The sequence below is a fragment of the Pinus tabuliformis genome, chromosome 3_2 (assembly GCF_031772625.1).
Source record: "Pinus tabuliformis cultivar Carrire ecotype Pingquan chromosome 3_2, CPIR1, whole genome shotgun sequence".
NCBI lineage: Eukaryota > Viridiplantae > Streptophyta > Pinopsida > Pinales > Pinaceae > Pinus > Pinus tabuliformis.
In genome coordinates this window covers 198,499,656-198,524,694 of record NC_142302.1, presented here as the reverse complement: position 1 = coordinate 198,524,694, position 25,039 = coordinate 198,499,656, and the positions used below count along the sequence as shown (strand labels likewise).

Genomic DNA, 25,039 nt, shown 5'->3' with positions numbered 1-25,039 from the left:
GGTTGCAGGAGCATTCGTCAATCCGAAAGGCATAACCAACCATTCGAAAAGGCCCTCCTTGGCTTTGAAGGCAGTATTCCACACATCGGAGGGTTCGATTAGTACTTGGTGATATCCTGACTTCAAATTGATCTTGCTGAAATATTTTCCCCCCTTCAGTTGGTCCAGGAGGTCATCAATCCGTGGGATCGGGTACCTACTACGGATAGTGATCTTGTTCAGCGCCCGATAGTCAATACAGAGTCTCCAAATCCCATCCTTCTTCTGTACCAACACGATCGGGCTCCCACAAGGCGATGAACTCGGACGGATGTGACCTTTCTGTAGCAGCTCCTGAATCTGCCTCTTGATTTCTTCGTTCTCCAGAACGGAGCACCGATAGATTGGTCCATTGGGCAGCGGCGCACCTAGGGTCAGATCGATGGAGTGGTTGACCTGACAGTGCATAGGAACCCCTACGGGAGAGGTGAAGATGTCCTTGTACTCCTCCATGACCTTGTCCATCTAGAGTTATTGTGCGGAGGGGCCCTGTCTGGAGGTCATGGCCACCGTCTTCTTCTTTTCTTCAGGGTGTATCATCAGGAAAACAAATTTCCCGGTTTTGGTAATGAGCTTACTGCATTGTTTTGCAGTAACCAAAGAGATGGTGGTAGGCGGTGCTACCTCCGATATCCTGTACAACTTATTTCCCAAAGTAATAATAATAGCACGGGGCCTTGATTCATACACAACATGTCGCTTCCACAAGTATGGTTGGCCTAATAATACATCACAAACTTCAAGGGGAGCAATGTCACATAATACCTCATCCGTGAAGGGCTTGATGTTGTATGGAAGGCGACACTGCTGGCTCATGCAAAGATCCTGTCCTTGGTAAAGCCACCCGATGGTGTATGGTTGTGGATGTGTTGTGGTCGGTAAGCCCAGCCACTTCACGACCTCTGCCAAAATGAGGTTCTTTTGGCTCCCGCTGTCAACAATGAACTGCAACGGGGATCCCTTTACCCACATCTGGGAGTGGAAGAGACACTCCTCCTCCTCTGGATCTTTGGGTTCCTCTTTCTGGATCTTCATGGTGGCAACGGTGGCGTTGGGCTCTGCATCGATAATCTGCTTCCCTTTGTCATTCCCCTTGTCGGGTTCTGACTCAGAGTTGGAACATGCATCTGATTTTGAAACCTTTAGCTTAGCCACTAGTGACTGCTTGGCCCGACACTCGCTTGCGTTGTGAGTAGAGCTCTATGGAACTCACACCATTTTCCCATGTCCTTTTTCGGCTTCGCAACACTGTTCTTTGCTTGCAGCTTTGGCGGGTTTTCTTGGGTCACCCCGCTTGGTTTTTTCCTTTGTTTTGCAGTTTGGGGGCACCTTTCCCTTGCTTCGGATTCGCAGATCCAAAGTCGCGCTTCTTCTGTTTAAAATTTTTCTCGATCTTGAAGCATATCGGTATGCCGTGCCAAGCAAGGAGATGTTCAGGGATTCTATTTCTTCCTGGATGTACTTGTGTAGGCAGCCGTGGTATTTGAGTATCAAATGCTGCTCTGAATCCTTGATACCCAACTTTGTGCGAAGGGTATGGAAAATATTGGTAAACTCCGGCACGTCTTGGTCCCTTCCCTGCCGCAGCGTGGTCCACTTTATGTATTGATCCTCATAGCTTCCGACAGGGTACTACTACTCCTTAATGGCATCTCGGAATGAATTCCAGGTGGGTGCGGCTGAAAACAGTGAGCCGATATTTTCATCCTTCTGCTCGCAGTAGGTTTCCCACCAGTCCTTGACGTGGGGGGCTGCTTTGAGAAGAGCGAAAATAATCTTTTCCCGACTGGAAAAATCATGAACAGAAAATAACCCTCTAATAGATTTAACCATTTGTCGACAGCAACTACATCTATCTGACCCTCGAATATGGGGATTTCAAAATTAACTTGTACCTTAAACGATGTGGCATTTTCAGAGTAGCTGTGGGAAGTCGATGCATCGCCCCTGGGTAGCCGCTGAAGGATCTGGGCAAAGTTGTCCATCATCACGTTCCTTTGTCGCTCAAGGGCTTCTTCGAGCAATATTTTGATAGGATCTCCTATCCCCTCATCTTTCTTTTCATCCGCCATGGGAGACCATCGGGTTTTGCGAGGCTGGTCTTACAAAGGTTCAACCAGTTCCAACCTAACTCCTTAAATCCTGACCTTGTTGAGGACATGCAAAGAAAAACAAAGAAAAAGCAGACCGCTCTGATACCACTGATCCAGATTTAAACAGGAATGCAACAAATTACAGAGATAACCATAAACACAAAGATGCAGTGGAAATAATACTTCATTTCATTAATGTAAAATACTGAGATATGCTTACAAACAGAAAATAGAAATAAACAGCTAGGGCGATGGTAGCTTATCTCTGAGAAGAGATGTGGTGGCTACATGCCCTCTGAATTGTGTTACAATGAGGCTCGAAGGCTATTTATTCTTGAGAAACAATGGAAAACCCTTCACATCCCAAAACCTAACCCTAGAAGATGAAACGCCAAATTGTGGGCCCCGTTTGGGTAAATTGGTACATCAATTTCCTGGGGTCGTAACTTTGGCATACGATCTCCGTTTGACGCGTATAAGGGCCTCAAAACGGCTCCGAAAGTTCAGGACCCGAAAAACTGCTAAAAATAGTAATTTGTGCTACAATTAAGGAAACTGAAACGCTGAAAGAAACCATGGTGGGGTTCCAAGTGGACTTGGCGGGTGCCCTCATAAATAACATTACTTTTTTTGCATCTTGGGAACCCAACCAAGTCATTGAAAAAATAGTGTTGCTCCTATCCCAAAGTCTCCCTTTGTATGAAACGTCTTTGTCTTTCCCCTTATCGCAATCGTAGGATTTCCTCCTACAAGTCCTATTCTAAAATTCTCCTAACACACTTCATCCATGGGTTACCTGGAGTTCACTGACACTCCTTGACATAATCTCTTATTCATTTATTTCCATGTACTTTGACCTAGTTTTCCCTTGTGATGACATGAGACTCCCAAACACTACTTGGCATGCATTGACACTATCTGGAATATGTTAGCAGGCCTTTTCATTCCTTGGCATGCCCTGACACTCCTTAGTTATCATCTCCTCATAACTACCCTTATTTTTTTTAGACTTGGGAACCTAACCAAGTCTTGCCTTGATTACAACAACTTGACCAAGTTACATTTACTACAACTATACTATACCTTGTTCACCTAAGAATGGCCTATAACTCATCTTAGGCTTCTCATGTCCAATCTTAACTCATCCCACTTAACAAGCTACCAAGTCAAGGATCACATCCAATTGTGGCCATAAAACAACTAAGCAACATAGTTTACATCTTGACATGCCATATCACCTAGCATGTCTAACAATCCCTTAGCACTACATGGCACGTATTATCATCCCCTACATTCCTTGGCATTCTTTGGCGCTCCTTAGCACACCCTACCACTCCCTAACATGCCCTACAACTCTATCATGCCTTGGCACTACCTAATATATAACCGCGTCACTCCCTCCTTAGCACAATTGGAACTCGCTAACACTCCCTATCACACACTCTTATCCGTTCATTTCCATGCATTTTGAACTAGTTCTCCCTTGTGTTCTCGTGGCACTTCCTAACACTCCCTGGCACACATTGGCACACCCTGGGACTTAGCACATCTTGGCATGTCACCCTGACACTCTAGCATTCCTTGGCACTACCTAACATACCTTGTCACTCCCTCCTTAACACACCTAGAACTCGCTTACAATATCTATCACAGAATCTTATTCATTCATTTCCATGCGTTTGAAACTACTTCTCCCTTATTTTTCCCTAGCACTCCATAACTCTCCTTGGCATTCATTGGCACACCATAGCACCTAACACATCTTGGCATGTTTCCCTGGCCTCTAGCATGCCTTAGCTCTACCTAGCATACCTTGTCACTCCCTGCTTAGCACACTTGGAACTCACTAATACTTCCTGTCACAAACTCTTAATCGTTAATTTTCATGCATTATTTTCACCTAGTGCTCCCTTGTGTTTCCCTAGCACTCCCTAACACTTCCTAGCATGTGTTGGCACACCCTGGCCCCTGGCACATCTTGGTTGCATACTACTCTTGCACGCTAGAAGGACTTAGCGTTGCTTAGCATACCATGTCACTCCCGCCTTACTACACCTAGAACTCGCAAACACTCCCTATCACACATTATTATTCATTCATTTCCATGAATTTTGACCTAGTGCTCCCTTGTGTTTCCCTAGCACTCTCTAACACTCAACACACATTAGCACACCTTGGACCTTGGCACATCTTGGTATGCTTCCCTAGCACTCTAACATGCCTTGAAATTTCTTAGCATACTTGGAATTCATCGATACTTCATTTCCATCAATTTGAAACTAGTGCTCCCTTGTTTTTCTCTGACACCTGGCCCTAACACTCCCTAGCACGTGTTCACACCACACCCTAACACTTGGCACATCTTGGCAGACCTTAGCACTTGGCATTTATTGGCATGCCTAACATTCCTTGGAACTATCTACCATATGTTAGTACAGCCTAGCATTCCTTGGCACACCTTGGCACTCTGTTGCTTTCATGCCCTCATAGATAATCTTACTTTTTTTGTGGCTTGGGAACCCAAAAAAAGCATTGGAAAAACAGTGTTGTGCCCAACCCAAAGTCTCCCTTTGTTTGAAACTACTTTCTCTAGCCCCTTATCACAACCATAGGCTTGCCTCATGCAAGTCCTATTATGAACATCTCCTAGCACACTTTGTCCTTGGGACACCTAGAATTCGCTGACACTCCTTGGCACACACTCTTATTCATTCATTTCCATGCATTTTGACCTAGTTCTCCATTATGATTCCCTAGCACTCCCTAACACTCCTTAGTATGAATTGACATTGTATTACATGTGTTAGCATGCATTTTCATTCCTTGGCATGCCCTGGCACTCCTTAGCTATCATTCCCTCAAAACTACCCTTGCTTTTGTTTGATATTTCCAGATTCACTGTGTAATGTGGTCAATCCGTCCAACATTTCGAATGGTGACTCCATCCATCATTAGGGACCAAAGAGAGCATTGTAAGTAAACGAGTGCTGGAGAGCCTATTTATAGGAGAAATTATAGGATTATAAGTCAATTGTTATAACGGTTAATTGAGTAAAATAATAATATATTTGTCCAGTTATACATTAAAAATTATATTTAACCACCATAATTAATGGGATTGGGATATCGAAAAGATTAATGAGGTGAAGAATTCTTAATAATTTTTTTATGGAAATGTGAATCTTCAGAGATAAAAGCTATAAGAGCTTTAATCAAATTTTTTATTTTTATTTTTATATAATATAAGATTTATGATGAAAAGGAGTTTTAAACAATATTAATTTCATAAATTCACCATTCAATTAATAAAGTAACTATATGTTGGCAAATTAATAGAGTAGGGGGAGTTTTAATAAGTAAACAGGTAATCTGAGAAATAAACCAAAGGAAGAAATTAGCTAAGCAAAGGAAGATTATAATATAGAAAGATAATGCAGAAAAAATAAAATGAAGAAGGAGAAGGTTGTTTATAAAAATGTAATGAATGGGGCTTCTAAAATATCATCAAAAGGGGAAAATTTTAAAAGGCCAACTATGAGAAAGGAAGAGAGAATTGAGGCACATGAGGGAGGAGACAGAAAATAGGAGGAACTAGGGTCAATGGATGAGCTGGTGGATAATGGGCTTCCATGATTGACTGAGCATTTAACCATCCTCTCTATTAGAGTTATCAAGGTTTTTCTCAATTTCAAGGGCTTCTTGACTAATGCGGGATTTGTGGAACGACGCAAAAGCTATGATTTTACACTGATCGAAGCAAATTAAATTCTTAGGTTTAAATGAGTGCTCATCTAAGGCCGATTTAGACACCTGGTTATGGTTGGTGTATGCTATGTGCCCCTTGAGGCAGGCTTTAAAAGGATGACCAGTTTGGCCAATATAGGCTTTCCCGCAAGAACAAGGAATTCTATAGACCCCTGATCCTTGCATGGGATCTGAAGAGTCTTTGGAAAATCAAAATAATTGCTTGAGGGTTTTGAGAGGCTTAAATACAGTACACAACTCCCGCATTATTCAAGAAGCCCTTGAAATCGAGAAAAACCCTAATAACTTTGATAGAAAAAGCATGGTATGGAGCATGTAAATAGTATGTAACCATATGTATCTATGTATTATGTAAAGGGCGTATGATTGTATGACTCTTGTAAGAAGGCATACCCATTATCCATGTTTCCCTGATGATCAGTATAACTTGTTTAATATAGTGCACAACATTGGATAAAGTACGGGCCATGTGTGAGTTGAATTCTCTACGAGTGGATTATGTTGGTTATAAACTCTATGGGGCATGATAGGTCTAAAAACCTAAAGTTTCATATACATTTAGGTGGAGTTCATTGAGGAAATGAATGAACCATTTGCTCGAAGGAGATCTTACTGGGTTAGTAGTTGCAATAGTTAGGCACCCATGTATTTTGGTGGATTGCCACTCCCTTATGTGGATGTTAACAATTTGGTAATGTCTACATGATCGAGGAATGAGACGAAAATGTCGAGTTAGATCATATATATACTTTATTGATCAACGATGTCTATGATGCATTGAACCAATGGAAGATGATGATGAAGACTTACCTAACAAAGATAAAGACACGTCCAACTCACTAAGGGTGAAATTTGGGATTATTAACTCCTACCTATTATATAGAATATTATGTGATGCTTATGATCATACATGAAAGGGTTATGGTTTGTTAATGTATTAATCATTGTGATGTATAATTGGTCTCAACATGTATATTCTTCTTATGTGTTTTTAGGAGATCATGACTCGATGAAAGATTTTGGTGAACAATTTTTTTTTAGTTAGTGCATAATTGAAATTTCGTCAACAAGTTTTAATATATGAAGATAACGCGTATATCTCAAAACAAACTCTTATTTATTTATATATGTACTATTACATTGCTAAATAAACTAAACACACACAATTTTGGTGTATAAAATATGTTCACTTTTATATTATTTAGATTAAAATTTCAAATATTAAAAGTATTTTTTTATAAATATACAAAGTAAAAAAAGACAAATTAATCTTACATGAATTGCATTGTATTACATAAATCCATAGGTTATTCATCCATAGTACCTATGCAAAACCATGAAAAGAGAACTCTATGTTTAGGTATATTATGATCTAAACAATTTTCCTTGTTACTCCTCAAACAAGCCATGCTTGGAGAAATAAGTGGGAAACAATTAGGGTAAGCCCACAATCCACATGGATCCATATGTTTATCAAGCAAGTTCACTTTAACATATTGATGTCACTTTTAGAGATGGTGTACCAATTACCCTCTATAGAATAGAGATTAAAAATTTAACCACCCATAGGTTTTTTATTGTTTTATCTAGATGGGAAAAGAGAAAAATGTCATGCATGAAAAATAGTATGTAGGGCTCTCCACCATGAAGGAGAAAGGTGTGGACAAAAAGTAGCAGAAGAAAACATAAGTGTAGGTGATATATGATTGTTGCTAACTATGCAAAGGCCAAGAGTAGAGGAGATATATGTGCTATTTTTACCTACAATATCTCCTCCATCTACTCTTATCAACTTTCATTTACAGTTTTTGATATAATTGCTAATTTTAACAAGATAAAAGATTAAAAAGGTAAATGCTATAACAATTATTTCGACATTGAATCATATAATTGTTGCTAATGGTGCAAAGGCCAAGAGTAGAGGAGATATATGCATTAGTTTCACCATCAATATCTCCTTCATCTACTCTTATCAACTTTTATTTGCACCTTTTTTATATATGTTAAAAGATTAGAAAAATAAAAACTATAACAACTATTTTGACATTGTATGAAAAATAATTTATAGCCCATTAAAAACGAAAAGCATCCCTTATCTCAACTTTTTAATAAACTATCTCAATTTTTTAACCCTGAAAAGCATTCTTTATCTCAACTTTTTAATGAACTATCTCACTTTTTTGAAACCTTCACATATTTAGTCCAATTCATGGCTTAGACATTTTTTTCCCTCCTATCACCTACTTTCAAACCGTTTGTTTATGCACTTATGGTTTTGATCTACCTCACTTTCAGGAAACTGTGGATTCCTTTTTATCGACACCCAGCAACTGAAAATATGAAAATGTTCGCTCTATGTTCACTACACTACATTGGAATCGTGTTTGATTGCAGAGGAACCTATCAGAGCAGGTGCGCCAACTCCTCCTCTGTGTCCTCAGCAACAAAGATGACGCATATGCTGGGGTTCTGAACACCCATAGCGTCGGGTAAGCGAAAGGAATCTGATCCCTCTCCTGCAAGCCCTGCGATTCCTTCCACTTCTACAATCCCAGGTTCAACTAGCCCGGCTAGGCAGTTGAGGTCGGTGTATTGCAATGAGAAAGGAAGTTTAGAATGGATCTGAGGCCTCGCTACTCTTCAGCTAGTCAAAGGGCGTATCGGTGTCGTTTATGTCTGCGGCCGAGCGCTTCAAGGGAAGAGCTTCATTTTAAATCAGGTTCATGGAAAAATCCACGAGTCTAGTGGTGGAATAATTTAAAATGAAAACTCCACTGCGTGTTGTCAAGGCCTTCAGGGATGGAACATGAGGTATGCAATTCAATATGCCTGTTTCTTTGCACTTTTCTGCATGCTAAGCAACAACCTTTGACTGTTGACAAGGTGAAGTGTTAGCCTTGGGCGCAAAAAAAAGCCAAAGGACAAATCTTTGAGCAAACCCTATGGGTGGATCTAACCCATAGGGTCCTTATACCTCAAAAGATTCAATGCATTGCATGGTTTCACAACTCATCTAACTAAATTTAACTTTGTAATGAAGATTAAGACATAATTTTAAATAAATCAATTGACTTTCAAGATTAACTATTAATTTATCCATCCAGAGTAATAGTAATTTGTTTAATTTATGTGGAGGTAAATTAAGGAGATTTAAAACTAGTTTCTAATTATCAACTAAACTTGTGACAGGCCTTGGAATGGAATGCAATGAAGTTGGAATGTGTTATGTCCTTTCTTCGGCTTCACATCTCTGTTATCTTGTAATTTTCTTCATTTCTGAATTCAATTTTATTCAGTTTACGGTTTTAGTAATGTCTTCAATCAATACATGATCATCATTATACATCTCCTTAAACTTGGCATTCGGTTTTATTCTCTCTTTCAATCTCCAATTTGATGCAGGTTTCCCTATTCTACAACTAAACTTGTGCATGGTTTTAAGGCCAGATTTTAGTGGCCTTTTTTATCAACCCAGCTCTGCGAAATTGCAATTATTGTTGTGAAAGATGTGGGTTTTGTTCTAGTTTTTTTCAAAAATAAATTTTCCTTTGCCCCATGTGACTTTCTCTGTTATGGTATTTATTTTATGATCTCTGATCTGTTTGGTAAGGGGAGTGTTATTTCTTCTGATGCATTTGAGCTTAGAAGGGGAAGGGGAAGGGGAAGGGGAAGGAGCATCAAGCGTAATTGTTGAGTCTTGGTGATGGGTGAAGAGTCGCTGAAACGTTGGAAAGAATAAAATTTTGGTGTCTGATCTTGTTTGAGGTCTTTTTGATGCCATTTTCTTCATAGAAGAGATCGATTACTGGTTTTAGTGAAGTTTTTACTGGTTATCGTAGTATTTCGTCAAACTGGTGAGCATCTTAAATAAATTTGTTTCAATAATTATTTTTAATACTTCTAATGCTTTTTCATCTGTGTCTACACCTGTTTGGTTCAAGTATTTTTTAATTAATCGTTTGTTGATACTTCTAGAATTTTCTGAGGCTTTTGAGGATGTTGGGGAAACGGTTTTCAAGCGTGCATATATATAAAGAATAATCATAAATTTAGATGTTTGTGTGCATGCATGTGTTTTTAAGATATTTAAACAAATTATTTTACCTTTTGATTTTAAAGGTTTAAAATGTTTCAGTATAACGAACACGGGGTTCAAGAGAATTAGACCTGTGTTCAAGAAAATTAGAACTGTATTCATTGTTTTTTATGAAAATGGTATTTTATTTATTTATTTATTTTGTGTTTTTGCGGGAGTTAGAATTTTAAATATAATCATTATGAAGTTAAAGGGACTACATATCATTTATGTAGTTGTTTCTGTACATTTGGTTTTTTCTTTTTAGTTGGAATTTGGAAAATATGAACTACTTGCTATTTTTATTTCATTTTCTTTTCCGGAATACAATTTTTTTATTATATTGAATTTGAAGTCCAACAAAAGGCTGTAGAAAATGGATTTGATTTTTTTTTAGATTTTGATTATTATTTTTCTTTTTTTTATTTACTTGCTTTTGCCTTTACAGGAGATGGAAAATTTTAGTTTAATAAAGTTCAAGATGAGTTACCAAAAGTTTTCTTCTTTGAATTTTCTAAATGTGGGTAGTTTCATTAAAAAAATTGGATAGGGATTTGTAAAACTGGTTATCTTTTTAAGAGATTTGAACAATTTTTTTTTGTAATCAATATGAAAATTTGGGTGTTTTCTTCATAAATTTTCTTGTTCAATGAATATTTCAAGGAAACACCCATCAGAACAGACTGTACTGCTTCACACGGGATTCCATGTGCCTCATGTTATTCGGGTTAGAGTATAGGCCAAGAATGATGCTTTTGGTTGTGGATCTCCGCATCTAGTTTCTGCAGAAAGGTATAGTGATTGCTCATTTGTTTATTATTTTCTTTGTTTCTTTTATTAAAATATTTTTTCATGGGATTTCTTTGTTTCTTTTATTAAAATATTTTCTCATGGGAGGAAGAAAGTTCTCGTATAACATTGTTTTTTATACCAAAGATGTGTTTTTTTGGTTTTTACACTTATTTAAGTTTCTTCATTTTCTGCTTTTTATACGGATTTAGAAGAATATTGTTTTTAGGATTTCAAAATTTTAATATGAAAATTTGGACATTGTTTATTCTCAGGAGATTGCAGTTGTTATGGGGATGGATATGAAATGTACATAAAAATAAATCAGAAGTGTGTGTGCTGTATTTTCTATATCTTGATATTATTATTTTAAGAATATTTTTGTGTTTTTACACGATTTAGTAAATTTTAGTATAAGCAAATGTGAAGTTCAAGGAATTGTTAGGAATTCACATATTTGTTTCTATGGATCTTGTCTAGTTTCTTTTCATATTTGTTTTCTGATAAATATTTGAGAAATGTGTTATGTTTTCAAGGGATTTAAAAAATTTCGCATTTACTATAACCTATATAAAAAATAAAATTAGATGTTTTCCTCATGATTAAAATATTTCAGCTCAAAGGCAAAACTAAAGAGCAAGGATGCCTTCAAACTTGCAATCGCCATATTGCAAATCCACTATTCATATCATACAGTGATGTCTTTATTTTAGGGCATCCTCAATTCCTTGTGCACTAACACGATCCAGAGGTCATCGTGACCGGTGTGCAATCCAATACAATTTCCAACATACCTAATAAGACGTCAAATAAAATAGGTTTAATTATTGGAATAATTAACTCACAAACATATTCTGCTTCAAAAGAGAAAAACAACCGCGTAACGCTCAAGGTAAAATTTTAGTTAATGAGCAAGAAACATTCTGCATATAAGTGCCTTGTCATTAGAAAAACAACCGCGTAACGCTCAAGGTAAAATTTTAGTTAATGAGCAAGGAACATTCTGCATATAAGTGCCTTGTCATTATTCCTTCGGGAATAGATAATCCACCATATATCCACTTGTTGTCATGTCAGGGTTCTAATGTTCGGCAGGTTTCAAAATAGGATGTTGTCATATCTACGATAGGAGGTCATAATATAGTGGTTCTAAGTGCCTTAGATGGTGCCATGCCTGGACAAGATATAGTGTCCTCATATTGTTGTAACCAATGCGCATGATAGCATGCAAATGCGCATAATAACATTGGGAAAAACACTCAAGATGTTGGTTTCATCTCGTCAATGAATCACCTCTTTGCTACTGGGAACCACCTCTTCACAATGCCCTTTTGTTGGTATCTTTTCTGTTGTGTCTTTCATGGCAGCATCCTCCAACAGCTGTTGAAAATGCTGACATAAGTCCTGAAAAGTGCACTGTCCTGCTATTTAGGGTTAGATCTCTTTACTTGAAACCTTTGACACATGCGATATTCATACCATGACACATGCGATATTCATACCATGAATATATCGGGCCATTGAAATTGTCTCCAGTAAAATTGGTTCCTAGGACATAGTTCCATGAAGTATTACATCATGCCCTTCTTTCAAGGAGGTGACCAAAAGAGATGTTGTTGCACCAGTGGACACTTATGTGCTAGTTTAGAAGTTTCCAACAAATCATCATGCCCATAAGAATTCAAAGCTTGATAGACAACATCTTTCTTCTTGAATGCATTTGCCTCTATTACGACTGCATTCCTTGACCAGAATAGCCTTTAAGAATATCTTTGACTACAATTCTTTTTCCAAAACCCATTCCACCCATAGTGAGAAGAAGCACAAAGCTTCTCACCATGGGCATCCACCAACACTGCTACATTCATCTTAGTAGTAATCCTTTAATGATTCACAATGGATTTCATTATGTCCAACACAGTAGAAAATCACATATATATCTTGAGTCTTTATAGCCAATTTAAAACGTTGTTTTTTTAACAATATTGAACTAGTTCAAGAAAGCAGCTTTTAGAATGCTTGATAACCATAATCCCCCAATCCTGATTATTTGGAATGCTGCTTAACATTCTTAAATCTCGTTGACCATAAAAGCTTAACAGAAATAATGCATATTTTCATAAAGGATTTTACCCAGTGGCAGAAAACATGACAGACCAGAGCTTCTGTGAATTGCAGTTACCATGTAGAACCTGGTCAATAATATATTTAGAAGGCTCCCAATGAAATGAAAAGTAACTAAGAATGCAGTTGTCTAACCCATGTAGAAGTTGAGCATAAAGCGGTGGGATCTCCTCCTTAGTAAAAATACTGGAACGATATGCATAGAGGACCTCTTGACTCTTAGCAGAACCACTCTTATCTCCCTTCAAATACTCATAGAGGTTGGATTCTCTTTTCTAGGAAAAGTAATCTCTTGCAATATTGAGCCTGCATTCCTCATCAGTGGGGGAAACGGAGAGGCTAAGGATATGACTATAGGAATGCCTCGTTTATGTTCCTAATACTACAACAAATATATGTCTCTGACTCATGAACATAAGATATAAATCCCTGATTTTCTCAAAGCAATATGGCAAGGATCTCATATCCACTGCCCCAAGAGGAGAGAAGGAGGGATATATCATCATGCAGTAACTTTCTAACAACCTGAAATATCCTGCTTCTCAGAGTATTGAGTTAGTCTCAATCTAAAGCTCTCCAAATACCCAGCTTGGATATTAAGATGATTGTTAATTCTTGCACATGATATGTGATCAAATATAGTTACTAGTGTAGTCATTGCATGAGCAGATTTAACAACACTACTCCATCTCTGGAAACTAAAAGCCCTATATAAGCTAGAATGTTGCCACCCAAGGTTACCCAGCGAGTACCTCTTTATTTCCATATATTTTATCCACGATGCAATAAAAGGCTATTCCCATAGCTGACAAGCTCGACCATTCAATGGCTGCTATAACGTCGTGAATTGCTGCTCAAAGTTTTTCTGGTGTAGCTGTTGTCTTTGCAGTAGTACGAACATGAACTCCAGAAATACCTACTATTTTCCCAAGGGTAATTCCCTTCAAAGCTGTAGCTAGAAATTTTGCAGGAGGAAAAACTCTTTCTGATGCAACCACTGTAAATATCTTTTGTTTGCAGTAGGCCAAGTTTCATAATAATAAGAACTTTAAAGGTGACCATCTTTGCTATAGTTGGAACAGGTTCATATTTCTATTTGTGGCTTTCAGTGATCAGTTTTGGGCTCTTCCATGAAACAATAGACATAATTGATGGCATAACAAATACCTGGGTTAGTTGATGTGAGATAAATCAGATTACAAACCAATTGTTTGTATATCGTCTCATTTGTCAGCTTTAAAACAATATAGGTTGACGATTTCAACTCAACCTCCATCAATATTGCAACATATTTTCAACCCACCATATGGAAATTTTCCAACCAGGTTTTTGTATATATATATTTTTAATATAGAATGCGTTTCTCGAGGCATGCCCTAACCTATAATTCATTTTTAAGATAAGAATGACAAGAACCATCAAAATCTAATGTTATTTTATATCACAGCCAAAGGCTAAGTGATATTATGATTTTTCTATTTCTATCTTGCATGTGTACTAGAACAACATGCATTTGCACTTTAATATTGCTTGATAATCCTTAGTCCCTTTCATATATTCATGAGTCAATATATTGTATAATGTATGTGGCACAATTTGGAGACAAACCCATTCTAAGCATATCCAAAGGTTCTCTGGCTGGCCCATAGAATACTTATAAGTTATAGTCGTTTAATTTACCATATAAATCTGCCAAATAGATGAACCTGTCTTTTTGAAAGTTTGGAATCCTCTTCCTTCAAGGCTTGATGAAAGTGGGTAGCTCTCATACAATTCTGGAGAAATCATCCCAATATTGCCACAACAAAGTTTCATTTCCATTTGGCTCCAGGGCTTAAAACAATTTAGCCTTTTCATCTCTACCTCCAAATATACCTTTGTCACCATTCTTAAATGTAAACAACTTGCTAAAAAAAACCACATCATCCTTACACAACATTTTGATAGTTTGAGTCACTTGATTCCTCTGAATACTCTCAGCCAGCAAACCACTTGATGAGGGGATTAGGAAGAACATTCCCATACTTGTTACAACCAAAGATGTTTATGCCACGTTGAATATCCAAAGATCTTATGACAATGTCGCATATACTCGGACAACATCTGCTTTGAGCTTGTAATTTTGTCCTGCTCTTACATACATGATTTTTGCCATAGAATTCGAAGCATCTGTTTAAAAAGCAACCTTTTGTCCGTTACAAATGTAAATGGTTCTCTTATAGGGAAATAAATTGTTTATGACAATATGTCTATCAATTGGGTAGTTCCCAAGGTATTTTCTTTCCATGTCAAATATCGGGTCACCTATTTTAGCACTGAGGGTTGCTAATTCTTTATCCTAATGATGATGCTCATTCATATGATAGGAATATTATTTCTATGTATATGTAACCATATTATCAATTTGCTTGGCTATAGAATCCAATGAGTTGTCCAGATAAGCCTTTTCACAACACTTGCTTCCATCGTTTTTATCTATTACATGGCTTCCTTTGCCAGTTCCATTGCTATTTCTTAACACTCTTGTCAAATATCCTTTTTGTAGGGAATTTCTTTACAAATTCCTTCGAATGGTGTTGGACAAGAGACTTAATCAAATATTTTTCTCCCACTCTGAAGATATTTTTGGTGTTTGTGGGTGTGATTTGTCTCCAGTGAGGAAATTATAGGTCTTTCTTTTTAGCTCAATCGAGCTGCACTCTGTCATATTTTTGTTGTTCCTATATTTAATCATTTTCCTGACCTTTTGTATGTCATCCCACCTACCAGCCTCTGTGTAGATGTTGGATAGAAGCACATAATAAGTAGCATTTATGGAGTCCAGATTTATAACACGTTCTGCCACACGTTCTCCAAGTTCTACATTGAAATGTATACTATAGGAAGCAAGTAAAGAACCCCATATTGCAATCTTAGGATTTATTGGCATTCTTTTAATAAAGTCCTCTTACTCACGAAGGCATCCTACCCGCCCAAGGAGGTCAACCATACAACAAGAGTGATCTATTTTTCATGGGATATGATATGCTTGACTCATAGAGTGATAATATCGCAGGCGCTTGTCCACTAGGCCTGCATGGCAGCACATAGACAAAATTCCAATGAAGGTCACATGTTTTGGCTTCATTCCTTAGTGTTGCATTTTTTTGAAAATTTTGAAGGGCTTCCTTAGCATGTCCATGCATGGAAAATCCAAGAAGCATTGCAGACCATGAAACAATGTCTTTCCTGTGCATTTTATTAAAGAATTTACATGCTTCACCCATTCTCCCATATTTCACATACATGTCTACTAGAGCATCCCCTATAAATATTTCAAACTGAAGTCAATTTTTCATTACGTTTTCATCGACCTCCTTTCCCTTTTGAAGAGCTCCAATGTTAGGACACCCTAAAAGAACAATTGCAAAGGTTCCCGAATCTGACCTAATTCCATTTAGTTGCATTTGAAGGAACAGCTCTAGGGGTATATCAAAATGATCACTGTGCCTACATTCGACAATCATAATAGTCCATGGGACAACATTTCATTGAGGCATTTCCTCAAAGAGCTTCAGTGCCTTATCAATAAGTCTGTTATGTGTATATCCTTCAATCTCTTCATTCTAAGAAACCACATCTTTCTTCGGAATTCTATCAATTACTTTGTGTGCTTCCCCTATGTTTATGCATTTGGCATACATGTCTACAAGGGAATTTCATATAAATATATGAGACTCACACCCCCTTCTAATTATCTATTCATGAATTCCCTTTCCATCTTCTAAAACTTCTGAAATCCCAAAAGCTGGGAGAACACTAGGAAAATTGATTTGATTTGGTTAAATTCCACTCTATTGAATTTGGAAAAACAAACTCAATGCCTCCTCAACAGACCCTTCTTCGAATAATCTGCGATCATTACATTTCCTGTAATCACATCTCTTTTATACATTTTTTTAAACACTTAGAAAGCACCGTCCATATTTCCATACTTTGCATACATGCTAATAGATGAATTACCCACGGAATCATCTGATTCATGTCTAGTCCCAAGTATGTAGTCATGGATCCACTGGCCTTCTTGAGTTCCTAAATCAGCACACGCTGACAGCACTCCAATGGTAGAGAATTGGTTTGAATTTACACCTTCCAATTGCATTTGATTGCAGAGATTCAATGCCTCTCTAGGATGCCCATTCTACACATACGGTGTAATCATAGCTGTCCAAGAAACAACATCCTGTCTAGAAATTTGATCAAATATCTAGTGTGGATCATCGGTGCTACCACATTTCGTATACATTGCTACTAGTGAATTCCCTACAGGGACATCCAACTTAGCCTCTTTTAATTATAAAATCATGTACCCGCTTGCCTTCTTGCAGATCTAGTAATTGGGTACATGCTACAACCACGTTCCCAATTGTAACTGAGTTTGGATGCACATCTATCCAACGCATTTCACAAAACAATAACAAAGCCTTGTTGTCATGTCCATTTTGAACTTACCCAACGATCATAGCCATCCGAGAAACATCTCCTACATACATTTTATCAAACACTTGGTGCACATTCTCGACAACCCTCAACTTAACATACATATATTTAAGAGAGGCTTGGACAAACAAATCTATTAGCAATTCATTCTTCACTATGTGATAATGAATCCCCTTGGCCTCTTGATATTATGATATTATGATTTTTCTATTTCTATCTTGCATGTGTATTGGAACAACATGCATTTTCACCTTAATATTTCTTGATAATCCTTTGACTCCATCTCTACAGTGATTCCAGCATCATTAAAAATTCCACCCCTGTAAAACAGTGCATCATGAAGCTCGTAAACTTGTTGCCTATTAGTCCCTTTTGATATATCCATGAGTCAATATATTTATATTATATAATGTATGTGGCACAATTTGGAGACAAACCCATTCGAAGCATATGATTCAAAGGTTCTTTGGCTGGCCCACAGAAAAATCAAAAGTTACAGTCCTTTAATTTACCATATAGATCTGCCAAAGAGATGAACCTGTTTTTTTTTAAGTTTGGAATCCTCTTCCTTCAAGGCTCGATGAAACTTGATAGCTCTCATACAATTATGGAAAAATCATCCCAATATTTCCACAACAAAGTCTCATTGCCATTTGGCTCCAGAGCATAAAATAATTTAGCCTTTTCATCTCTACCTCCAAATATACCTTTGTCACCATTCTTAAACGTAAACAACTTTCTAAAAAAAGCCACATCATCCTTATGCAACATTTGATAGTTTGAGTCACTTGATTCCTCTGAATACTCTCAGCCAGAAAACCTCTTGATGAGGGGATCAGGAAGAACATTCCCATACTCGTTAAAACCAGTGATGTTTATGCCACGTTGAAGATCCAAATATCTTATGACAATGTCACATATACTCGTACAACTTTCCATCTTTTTTGAGCCTGTAATTTTGTAATTTTGTCCTGCTCTTACATGATTTTTTCCATAGAATTCAAAGAATTTGTTTCAAAAGAAACCTTTTGTCCGCTACAAATGTAGATGGTTCTCTTATAGGAAAATAAATTGTTTATGACAATATGTCTATCAATTGGGTAGTTCCCAAGGTATTTTCTTTCCATGTCAAAGATCGGGTCACCTATTTTAGCACTGAGGGTTTCTAATTCTTTATCATATTGATGATGCTCATGCATATGATAGGAATCTTATTTCTGTGTATATGTAACCATATTATCAATTTGCTTAGCTATAGAATCCAATGAGTTTTCCAGATAAGCCTTTTCACAACATTTGCTTCCATTTTTTTTATCTATTACATGGCTTCCTTTGCCAGCTCCATTGCTATTTCTTAACACTCTGTCAACTATCCTCTTTGTATGGAATTTCTTCACAAATTCCTCCAAATGGTGTTGGACAAGAGACTTAATCAAATATTTTTCTCCCACTCTGAAGATATTTTTGGTGTTTGTGGGTGTGATTTGTCTCCAGTTAGGAAATTATAGGTCTTTCTTTTTAGCTCAATCGAGATGCACCCTGGCATCTTTTTGTTGTTCCTATATTTAATCATTTTCCTGACCTTTTGTATGTCGTGACTCGTCCAACCTACCAGCCTCTGTGTAGATGTTTGATAGAAGCACATAATAAGTAGAATTTGCAGAGTCCATATTTATAACATGTTCTGCCACACATTCTCCAAGTTCTACATTGAAATGTATTCTACATGAAACAAGTAAAGAACCCCATATTGCAATATTAGGCTTTATTGGTATTCTGTTAATAAAGTCCTCTTCCTCATCAAGGCATCGTACTCGGCCAAAGAGGTCAAACATACAACAATAGTAATAGATTTCAGGTGTGATATGATATGCTCGACTCATAGAGTCATAATATTGCAAGCCCTTGTCCACTAGGCCTGCATGGCAGCACACAGACATAATTCCAATGAAGGTCACATGTTTTGGATTCATTCTTAAGTGTTGCATTTGTTTGAAAATTTTGAAGGGCTTCCGTAGCATGTCCATGCATGGAAACTCCAAGAAGCATTGCAGACCATGAAACAACATATTTCTTGGGCATTTTATCAAAGAATTTACATGCTTCATCTATTTTCCCACATTTCACATACATATCTACTAGAGCACTCCCTACAAATATTTCAAACTGAAGTCAATTTCTCATTATGTTTTGATTGACCTCCTTTCCCTTTTGGAGAGCTCTAATGTTAGCACAACCTAAAAGCACATTTGGAAAGGTACTTGAATCTGACCTCATTCTTGTCAGTTGCATTTGTAGGAACAACTCCAGGTCCAGGGTTATATCAAAATGATCACCTGTGTCTACATCTGGAAATCATAATAGTCCATGATACAACATTTCATTGAGGCATTTCCTGAAAGAGCTTCAATGCCTTATCAATAAGTCCATTATGTGTATATCCTCCAATTACTGCATTTCAAGGGACCACAATTTTCTTCAGAATTCTATCAATTACTTTGCATGCTTCCCCTATGTTTATGCATTTGGCATACATGTCTACAAGGGAGTTTCATATAAATATATGAGACACATACCCCCTTCTAATTATCTATTCATGAATTTCCTTTCCATATTCTAAAACTTCTGAAATCCCAAAAGTTGGGAGAACACCAGCAAAATTGATTTGATTTGGTTAAATTCCACTCTATTGCATTTGGAAAAACAAACTCAATGCCTCCTCAACAGACCCTTGCTTTGTATAATATGCGATCATTACATTCCCTGTAATCACATCTCTTTTAGACATTGTTTCAAACACTTGTAGAGCACCCTCCATATTTCCATACGTTGCATACATGCTAATATATGAATTACCCACAGAATCATTCGATTCATGTCTAGTCCCAAGTATGTAGTCATGGATCCACTGGCCTTGTTGAGCTCCTAAATCAACACATGCTGACAACACTCCAATGGTAGTGACTTGGTTTGAATTTACACATGCTAGTTGCATTTGATCGCAAAGATTCAATGCCTCTCTAGGATGCCCATTCTACACATACACCATAATCATAGCTGTCCAATAAACAACATCCTGTCAAGAAATTTGATCAAATATATGGTGTGGATCATCGATGCTACCACATTTCGTATACATTTCTACCAATTAACTCCCTACAGGGACATCCAACTTAGCCACTTTTAATTATAAAATCATGTACCTGCTTGCCTTCTTGCAGATCCAGTAATTGGGTACATGCTACAACCACATTCCCAATTGTAACTGAGGTTGGATGCACATATGTCCAATGCATTTCACAAAACAATAACAAAGCCTTGTTGTCATGTCCATTCTGAACATACCCAACGATCATAGCCATTTGAGAAACATCTCCTACATACATTTTATCAAACACTTGGTGCACATTCTCTACAACCCTCAACTTAACATACAAATATTTAAGAGAGGCTCCCACAAACAAATATGTTTGTAATCCATTCTTTACTTTGTGATAACGAATCCCCTTGGTCTCTTGTAGGGATAGAATGTTGGCGCATGCCTTGAGCACAGTGGGAAAGGTGACATTGTTCGGTTGTATATTGCTCTCTAACATTTGAGAGAAGAGGCCAAGGACTTCCTCACCCAAGAATTTCCTCACACACTCTTTAATAATTAGATTCCATATGAAAACATCCCTTTCGCATGTTTTGTAAAAAATAATTGTAAACCTGTTAAACATTTCACTCATGTGCTTTGTCTTCAGCACATGTAGACCCACTCGGGCTCTTGGTTGTCTCAATATCATTGTGAGTAGGGTTTCCCTTTTCCAGATTTGAAAGGACTGCATAGGTGTTAATCACACTAGGAAACATGAAATCATTTATCCTGGAGCCATCGAAATGCATTTCATCAAATAGTTACTGAGCCTTTGTATTATCATTAATTCCTCAAAATTTTGAACACCTCCTCTTGAAACAAAATCCCATACTTGTAATTTCCAGAAACTCTAACTGATTCAAACACTAAAAATACCCTGTAAAAGTGAATATTGCTAATTTAAATTAGGTTGGGATGAATTTTTGTCCCTTGGTTGTGCATGAACAGTGCAATTAACCAAGAAGCTCCATGTTCCCTATTTGATATGTCAAGCAGTTGGTAATCATTCCAAAAATTTCCTCCTATGTTTTGTCTTTGACCCATGCAGGCTCAGTGTCGCAACTTGAGTTCTGACCCATGCAAGCTGAGTGCCACAACTTGAGCTTTGACCCATGCAGGCTCAGTGTCGCAACTTGAGTTCTGACCCATGCAAGCTGAGTGCCACAACTTGAGCTCTGACCCATGCAGGCTCAGTGCTTCAACTTGAGCTCTGATACCACTTATAACATCCCCAAATACCTATGGGTGGTGCCACTCAAGAAAACCCCTAAGTTTTACCTTCTTACTCGAAACCCTAGGCAAAAATTAAACCGCGATATATATATATATATATATATATATATATATATAGTTGGAAATAATTAATTCCTACTTGTCTATGGTTGTAATTTTCTAATTGAGGAGTTTGTTCCTACATAATAGGAATAAGCTAGAATATAGTTTCTCCTAGTTTAGTGTGTGGTTGAGAGAATCTCTCAACCACACTACTGTACATCTAAGATAGCATTTCTATCTTAAGACTATTGATTGTATAAATATGTGTGTAATTTCCTCATTCAACAATTAATAGAATATATTTTGAGTGACTGCAATTTTATCTTGGTATCAGAGCGTGTGAGGGCCTGGCCCCTCCTGGGCTTGGCCCCTCCTGGGCATAGAGAAATAAACTCCTTTTGTTTGTGTTTGTCCATCATCGTGGGTCGATGGAGATACCAGAGATTGCTGCCTGTTACAGTGATGAGGGCTTGTTGAAAAAAATAGAGGGCGTAGCGTGGAGAGGAGAGAGTAATGAAGGCTTCCGACTGGTAGAGACCGTCAGATGCGTTTTAGCTGATCGATTGCTGTATGGAGAGACAGTGGAACGAGGCCCAATCTGAGTCTCAATTGATTAAAGTCTCGGAGATTTTCTGTTCGAAAGTTTAGGTAACAGCAATGGCAGCCTCTATTCTTAAGGCCGGTGTGAAATTTTTCACTTCTTAATTGACTGGAAAGTCGCTCATATGTGGCGAGTTCTTCTGTCCCGAGGACGAAGACGAACCCTGCGAATTGAAGCGCTCCAAGAATCGAACCTGGGTATGCAGGAGGTTCATGTGCGAGGCCTGGATAGAGGAAGTTAAAGCGGAATAGGATTCGATTTGCGGGCAATTCCTCTGCACGACGTCAGTGGTAACAAAGGGGCAGAGCAGGTGCCCGTTGGCGCGCCGGCCCCTGCTACTAGGGACCTTGAAAAGGCTGAGCTCCAGGTCCACGTCTAGGTCCTTAAGCTGCGGCTGACGCTGAGAGGAGAGAAGCCTGTCAAGAAAGTAACAGTGTGCCAGTATGTCGAGCTTACGCGGGTTCCCGTTTCGGAGATCTGCGTGGAGCTGCCGGGTAGAGAGGTCTGAGATTGGCCTCAAAGAGCCAAGTATTGAAGCTCTCGATACACGCATCCACACTGAGCGCAAGAAGCAACAGGTCGATGGGTTTTGCATGAGGAGATCCTGAAGAAGAGGCCACTGCTCACACCTGCGTGGTAAGCTGCTGCCGTTGTCTGCTCGCAACATTTTTCCTTTTCTCTTCGCTTCTGTGGGATTGAGCTAGAGTGGAGTCGTTGCTGCATGTGAAGAGGAGGCTGTAGGAAGTGGAGGAGGCCGCAATTTTTTTTTATTTCTCCCTCTGCCTCTGGAAGGACGACAAATAGTCGTCTCATCTGCGTTTTTGGAGATCCAGTACGTTTAATCGCGAACATGGTGATTTGAATCCGAATCGTTGTGGAGGATTCGAATCCATGTAGAGATTATGTTGCGGAGATTAGGGATCTGCTCATGAAGTTTGGATCCGTTTCTCGTGAGGAGTTTTGTAACGCAGGAGGTTGGAAATTACAACAATGTCATGGAGAGCTGCAGACGCGTCCTGGTGGTCGTGGAGTGCTACCGAGAAGTTGAGTTATGGTGCAACGTTGGTTTGTTGGTTTCATGTCCGATTTGAGCACTGGAACCCGTAGTTGGTCATTGTTTAGGAACGCGCACAACAACTCTGTCAGTGGCAGCTTGAACTCCTATGAGTGCTGGTGCAAGAAGGCCGAAGTGGTGCCTTGAATAGTTTCCGTGAGTGTGTTGAGCTGTGCAACATTCCCCTTTGGCGCCGACAGACTGGATTTCGATGGGTTCGCTGCCCTACACCGTTCGGTAGGAGATCAGCTCTGCGGCTACGACGCCCTGACGATTGGTAATTGGATCCACTTTATGCGGCTGCCTGTATTTGTTTGAGGCCGAGATCCTGTGGCTGTCGGTCGTGCCTTCACGGAGGAGCTGTCTGCTAGTGAGAGCTCATTAATAAATTGCACTCCAAATGCAGATCGTAATATGGTTCTTGGCAAGAGGTTTTTTGTGACTCCATCAGATTCTGTTACCATTATTGCAGCAAATGCAGTTGAAGCCATTCCATACTTCAGCTCTGGATTGAAAGGTGTTGCAAGAAGCATGCCGACATCAGCTGCACTTGATGTAGTTGCAAAAAGTCTTAATCTTAGGTTTTTTGAGGTGCCCACTTGCTGGAAGTTTTTTGGAAATTTAATGGATGCTGGAATGTGTTCTGTTTGTGGTGAAGAGAGTTTCGGCACTGGTTCTGACCATATCCAAGAGAAGGATGGAGTCTGGGCAGTTTTAGCATGTCTTTCAATTCTAGCTTACAAAAATAAGGATAACCTTGATGGCGGGAAGCTTGTCACTGTAGAGGACATAGTCCGTAACCATTGGGCTTCTTATGGTCGCCACTATTATACACGTTATGACTATGAAAATGTTGATGCAGGTGCTGCCAAGGAGCTCATGTCACATTTAATTAAGCTGCAGTCTTCTCTCCCTGAAGTTAACAAATTAATTAAGGAAGTGAGGCCAGATGTTTCTGGTGTCGTGGATGCCGATGAATTTGAATACAAAGATCCGGTTGATGGTTCAGTTTCCAAACACCAGGGTGTATGCTATCTTTTTGAAGATGGATCTCGACTGGTATTCCGGCTTTCTGGTACTGGATCTGTAGGTGCAACCATTCGGTTGTATATTGAGCAATATGAAGCGGAGTCCACCAAGATCGGACGTGATTCACAAGTGGCGTGTTAGTAGTACTTGCTAACAGACCAGTGATCTGTTGTGGTTGGGAGCCGACGGTGATGCCGAACAGTCAGCAGTCCTGGTAACGGTGGGTCGAAAATTGCGATGGCGCTCCAGGTCGAACATCAAAGATCTGGTAATTGAGAGCTGGACGGTGTCAAAATTTGTATGCTGGAAGGCCGTGAGCGGCCATGTTGGAGCTGCTAGATATATAGAGAAATTTATGCTATTGTCGAAATGTTTTTTTTAATTCTCTGATGATGTATTGATTAACTGTCATGACAATGAAACTAGTTGTAATTTAAGTGATAGTAGTATGACCAACTATTGTCACAATGCTTAGTGTGTTGGAACTGGTCATTCCAACACTAAGCAGATTTGCAGGGAATGGTGAACACATGACAGTGAAAACGACATCAATTGGAGCTACATCAGAGATTGGAGG

The 25,039-nt window shown here is 38.5% G+C and overlaps 1 pseudogene; it reads left to right on the top strand.

Moving 5' to 3' along the window:
* The first annotated feature begins 23,839 nt into the window (after positions 1 to 23,839).
* On the top strand, positions 23,840 to 24,603 carry LOC149180447 (phosphoglucomutase, cytoplasmic 2 pseudogene; annotated as a pseudogene).
* The last annotated feature ends 436 nt before the right edge of the window (positions 24,604 to 25,039 follow it).